Source organism: Notamacropus eugenii, chromosome 3 (assembly GCF_028372415.1).
Source record: "Notamacropus eugenii isolate mMacEug1 chromosome 3, mMacEug1.pri_v2, whole genome shotgun sequence".
Lineage (NCBI taxonomy): Eukaryota > Metazoa > Chordata > Mammalia > Diprotodontia > Macropodidae > Notamacropus > Notamacropus eugenii.
Window position 1 is genome coordinate 225,444,801 of NC_092874.1, and position 6,743 is coordinate 225,451,543.

Below are 6,743 nucleotides of genomic sequence, written 5' to 3' on the forward strand. Positions count from 1 at the left end.
CCTGCACTTCAATTGCTTCATCTGTAAAATGGGGTGGGAGGTAGACTAGACAGCCTCTGAGGCGCCTTCCACTTCTCTATGATCCTCTGAAGCCAGGTTCATGTCTGGGCTCTGACACTAACTGGGTATCTAAATCTATGAAACTCTCTAAGCCTCAATTTTCTCATCTATCAAATAGGGATGAATATAATTTAATAGTGAAAGCAAAAGATTAGACTAGATTAACCTTCAGGGGCTCTAAATTTGTGATCCTGTGGACTTCCTTGCAGTCATTACCTGGAAAGCCCATCATGAGACAATACTTTGTATTTGTAGAATACTGTCTTAAGTGTTAAGTTGTTATTACTGAGTCCAATTCCCTCACTTTACAGATGAGAAAACTGCCCTAAAACAACATGTCTGAGGTCAGAGTTGGTGGCAGGATAATGGATCAGAATATTAATTTCTGATGGATTGTGTTTCCTATGACATACCATGACTATAGATTTTAGAGAAAATTAAATAAACATATGAATACCACCCAACCAACAAAATTCATTGAGCATCTACCATGTGCCCATTTTGCCAACTATTAGTAGGACACAGACAAACATGTCCTGGAAGAGTGGGCCAAAAGTCTAAATAGGGGTGGATGCTCCTACGCACCCAACACATTCACCCACTTATGAGCATAACTCCATGTGTTATTCATGAGTTAAAGAGAGACCAAATGATGGACTATGATATTTTCCTACACTCCTATCCCTGCTCTCACAATTTACACAAGATGAAATGTGGAATGTAAATTTCATGACTTTATGTTCTCTGGTACATTGATTGCACTTGGTAGATGTTTAATAAATGCTTTTTGACATAGATTGACATCTTATTCCCAACCAGAATTCCATGTTTTCAATGCCTCTTGCATCTATTCCCTAATCTCAGACTCATGAAATCACCACTGTAGTTCATCACCTCTCAGTTGGTCTCCTGCAATACTCTCCTAATTAATTTCTCTTTCCTAGACTCTCCTACCTCCAACTCAACCTCCAGTTGCCAAAATAAGCTCCCTAATGCATTGGCATGACCATGTCATTATGCTACTCAAAAGTCTTCAGTGATTCCATATCGCATCTAGATCAAATGACAACTGCCCTATTTGGCATTGAAAGTCTTTTGCATCATCTCCCACCAATTTGCCTTTTCACAAGTTGTCTCCTATGTCTGGAATGTGCTCCCTGTTTACCTCCACCTCTTAGAATCCTCAGCTTCCTTCAATGCTCAGCTCAAATGACAGACACTCTCTGCTGGAGTCCCTTCTGATGCTCCCCTACCCCTTTCTCAAATTATTTTAGCTTTACTTGTCTGTTTATACATGGTATCTCCCTCTAGCATACAAGCTCTGCAAGGGCAAAGACTTTCTTTTTTGTCTTTGTAACCCCAACACCTAGAACAGCACCATCTAGTCCTACCCCACCCTTGCCTCCATTTTACAGATGAAAAAGCTGAGATCTAAGGAGATTAAAAGCCTTACCCAAAGTCATCAGAAGCAAGATTTAAATCCCGGTCCAAAGACTCCAGAATCAATGCTCTTTCTCCTGTGCAATAACTTTTTTGTCATTCCCAGCGACAGCAGCAGTCATTTGATAAATGTTGATTGAATTGAATTAGATAGAAATGAATTAAACTAAAAATCTTCACTACTTAAGGGATCATTTATATCATCAGTGTCAAAGCTCCCTCTATGCACTAATGCAAACCTCTCCACACTTGAATGAAACATGAGAAGAACCATGGACTTCTAAACCCCTTCTGACTCTGAAGTCTGCGACCAGTCTAGTCTTCCTTATACAGAGCTGTCGTCTCCTTCCATAGAACTTCCACCTGCTGGTCCTGGTTGATCCCTCTAGATTTAAAAGCCACAATGGAGTCAATTATCTTGTGAGGTAGAAGTATCTGTCTATTGGTGGTCACCCTTCTGGAGAAGACAGACCTATAGGGCCCTGAAGAGAAAACCTCTCCTGGATGGTAAAGCATATCAGGACTTACGCTCCACTGACATAGAACCCAGGGTCAGTCACATTGTGATGAGACATCAGAAGAAGACAATGGAGAAAAGCAAAAATAATAATGAGAGCCAGTATTTACACAGACCTTTGAAGTTTATAAAGTGCTTTATGTACAATATCTAATTTAATTCTAACAACTCTGACAGACAGGTACCACAGGTAGAATTCTATACATATGCTAATCACGTATAAGTAAAAAAGAGGTTGAATGAGTGTGTACAGCAAAGGAAAAAAGAATGAGAAAATAACCTGATATTCTGTGTAAGGTTTTGCTATTTAATAATTTAGAGACCTTGGACAAGTCCTTAATCTCTTTAGGCTTCAATTTTCTTATCTATAAAATGAGAGACTTGGACTAGATAATCTCCAAGATTTTTTCTACCACTGAATTAATGGTCTTATGTTTCCCTGTGCACTCAATGGTTTTTTTTATCATGATGTTTTCTTTTTCTCCAGTTGCATCTAAACACAATTTTTAACATTTGGGTTTTTTTTAATTTTTGAGTTCTAAATTCTCTCCCTGCCCTCCTCTCTCCTTGGGAAGGCAAGCAATTTGATGTAGGTTATATATGTCATTCAACGATTGTTAGGTTCCAATGGGAGAACTGTTCTACAATCTAACCTGCACAAGGCTGTGAGGACAATCTCCCACATGACCTTCTGCTGTTCAAAATGAAGTCCAGGATTCCTGCATCATCTCCATAAATCTTATTCCATAATCCTCTCCTCTAAGAAACTTTCCTAAAGTGGCCCCATTCTTTTCTATGTTCTCTTCCTCTCAATCCTGCCCCATACGGATTCTCCCACTCCCACTCCCATTTCCAGAACCCAACAATAATTTTGAAAGTTCTATCTATGACTTAGGTAGCTACCTCTTCAGCCTGACTAGACTTTCATGGCTCCCTGAATAATATAACCCTTTCATTCACCACGTTCCCTTACTCCTCATTTCTCCTGAACAAAAAAACCCTCCATGCAGACTAGACAGTCTCATCTACTACCTACATCTCCTCTCTTTGCCCTTATCCATAATTCCCTCCCTCCTTTCCTTGGTTTTGAATATGCATTGCCTCCTACCTGGGGATGATTCTTCCTGCTTCCCTTGACCAATCTATATTCCTCATTTCCTATGGAGGAGATTTCCTTGGCTTATGGCTGCCCAACTAGTGATTTAGTTCTGTTTTTTATCTTACATCCTTTCTTTATGCAAATGGTTCTAAATGTGTTTGTACTTTGGGATATATCATGTTATTTCTCTCTGTGCATGCTTAATTCATGTTCCCTGACTAGATCATAAACAGCTTGAAGGCAGGGTCTAGAAGTTCTACTTCATACAGTTCCATGGTTTGGAAAGTACTTTATAGTCTGACTCCTTTACTGATGCATGAATCCTCTTTTCCAGCATCTTCAAGAAACTGTCATCTAGTTTGTGCTCCAGCACCACTGGTGATAGGATACACCACCTTATGAGACAATCCACTCCACTGTAGTTCTCAATACCAGAAGGAGCAACCAGGACCAGGAACTGGAAGGTCTAGGGAGGGAAATGACAGCTCAGTATAAGAAAGATTTTTTACCCACTAGATTGATTGTAGACTTATGGATACAAAGAATTTCAGGGTTAGAAGGGGTTTTAGACATCATCTAGTCAAATCCCATCATTTTACTGTACTATATCAAACTCTGTGAACTGGCAAGTCTATGATACTCTGAGCAATTCTGACGGTTAGAAGGTTCTTACTTGTAATAAATCAACATCTGTCTTCCTGTAATTTCCATCGATTGAGCCTTGTCCACATCTCTGAAGTAAGGCAGTATATCTAAATAAAAACATATAAATCATATTTATTTTGTCACTATCATCACCACTATTGCCACCACCACCACCAAGAGCGCCTAACACAGGGCATGCAGTGAGTACTCAATCAATGCTGGCTAACAAATTGATGAAACTGCTGAGATTGGAGAAACTCCCACCTCCCATCCCCAGGGTTTGTCATTCAGCACAGGAGCATTGTTGAATGGGATTCAATAAATCGAAACTTTAGGAGTGGGCATAAGTGGGTGTGGTGATGGTTTGAAGGATATTTTGAGGGAAGAGGCTGAGGAAAGAGATGGGGTGAGAAACATGCACTGGCAGGTCACCTCAACCCAATGGGGCCCAGCCTCAGGGTTGGGAGAAGGTAGCAAACAAGGAACAGAGTGAAATGAAGTTTGGGTGGAGTAGAGGGGAGTCAAACACAATGGCAGGGAGGGTCAGACTGGTGAAGAATGTTGAAAGCTGACAGCTAGAGGAGAAGGAGGAGCTAGGGTTTCCTCTGTAAGAGAAGGGATTATCAGAACAGAGGCTCAGAACTGAGAGAAGCACTCATCAGGAGTGCAGGAAGAAAAGAAGCTCTAAGAGACTAATGAGGAAGATGGAATAGGAGAGAGACAGAACCAGACAGACAGAGAGACACAGAGAAAGAGAAAGAGAATTAAGAATGAAATGTAGAAATGTTGAGCATCTCTTGCCTTAAAAAAAAGTTTACATTGATTTAGGGATTGAGAGAGAACTTGTACTGAGACAAAATATTCACCAATGTGAGATGTCTCAAATTTTGGTGGAGAAATGTGTTTTGCAGAACAGCAGAAGAGAAGTCTTGGAAGTCTTGTGGACCTTCGGCTTAATGCTAACAAAATTTAGATCAAGTCTAGGTTAGAGCTAACAAAGTTAGAATTATCATCAAGTTGGGATTACAGTCTGAATTACTTATCACTGTTAGGATTATTATGGCTATTAGTTAACATTTATGATTGATTGGGGTTAAGGTCCAATTCAACTCAATCAACACTTGCAAGGCACTGCACTAAATGCTGAAGATGCAAAGACAAAACTGAAAAACAGCTCCTGTCCTCAAGGGACTTACATTCTGTGAAGAGATATCTATTTGTAAACAGATACAAATAGGTGAGAGATAATTTGATAAAGAAGAGAACACTAACAAGTAGGGAGATCAGGAAAGGTTTCAAGTAGAAGGTGGCACTGAACCTTGAAGGAAGCTAAAGATTCTAAGAGGCAGAGGTGAAACAATCCAATCTAGGCACAGAGGTAAGAGCTAAGATGCCAACTATGGGAAACAGAAAGCAAGATTATAGATTTAGGGAAGGACCTTAGAGGTCATTAAGTCCCCCATTTTACAGATCAGGAAACTGAGGCTGAAATAGAAGTCAAATGACTTGCTCAGGGTCACACAGATAGTGTCTAAAGCAATATTTGAACTCAGGTCTTCCTGACTCCGAGATAACTGATCTATCCACTGGACCATGCATATGCCTACAGATTGTTAGGGTTACCATCTGAGTCTGGCTTGTTTCCACTTAGGGCTTAACTTAGAGTTCTTTTCTGGGCTGAGGTTAGGATTAAAGTTAAAAACCAGTTGCCACTTATTATTCTGATGCATCTAGTGCTTGATGCTGTCATGAGAGACAGGGAAGGGTGAAGAAACTTCTAAAGAGCAGACTCCCCAATTGAAGGGAAATGTGAGCAATCCCTCGATTATCCATAGATGTTATGGAAGATCTGGAAAGAACTGATTAAGAAGGTAAAATGAATTGGGATGGTTTGACCTTAAACTTTGAAAGCAATGAAATAACTTTTCTATCCATAAGTCTCCACTTAATGGACCATCATTACCCAACTGTTCTCCATCCCCATTTTGAAGTGAATATAAATTAGAAGGAGACCAGATGCAGGGCTGTTGTAAATTGGGACCAAAGAATGAAGGATTGTGGAATGGAAGCCTTGGAGAACTGGGCAGGATCAAACTTGCTTCAGATGCTTTAAGGGAAAGAGGTGCGTGAAGTTTGGGTAATGAATTTGATGGCTTCTTTTTAGCAATCTCTTTCTAGGCTTAAGATCAGGTCAGCAAAACTTGTTTCATTCTGATAGTCCACAGTCCAGCTACCTGAGAACTTAGCCCTGCCACTGACATGAACTTTTCTCCTCAGACCAAGAAGTTGGTCATAGCAGAAAAGCAGTCAGTCTACCAAATCATGGGAGCTGCACTTTCCTTAGCACATCTCTTGGGGACTTGAAGACCATATCCAAGACCAAATGATTACATGTGTTTATGGCATGATGAATTTTTAGAGGTTCTTCTTTCTACTTAGAAATATCCCAGACAAGGAAGTGAACATCTTGTCTAAGGTTGGATGAAACTGGATGCATAACAAATTGACAAAGACTCCTCCCTCTAGAAATCACCTCCAAAGATAGAAATCTCTTTCAGTTGGGGAGCTAATGGAATTAAAAGCAGATTCCCAGAGTGCCCCTCCCCAAGAACAGCTTGACAGGGAGGCGTAGTTGGCAAACTGTGCCCTGGGACTCATGCTGCCTTAGGCACTTCTACCTCCCATATGAATTACGGTCTTGGCCTCCTGGTGCTCTCTCTTGCAGCAATTGTATTGGTTTGTAAGAGATGGAAGATTTCAGGGGGGATTTCCCATCCTAGCCAATTGCTGCAAATTTACCCTGGAGTTTGAAGCTAGAGCCAAAAAGTGCAGAGAGGAATGGATTAAGTAGAGATTAAAAATATTTTTGTTTGTGATATAATGGAAAACATTGAGTATCTCTAGAAGAGTCATTTGATATCCCTCAGTCCATTTCCTTGCTGTAAAATGAATATAATATCCAATGGAGAGAGGCAATGTGGT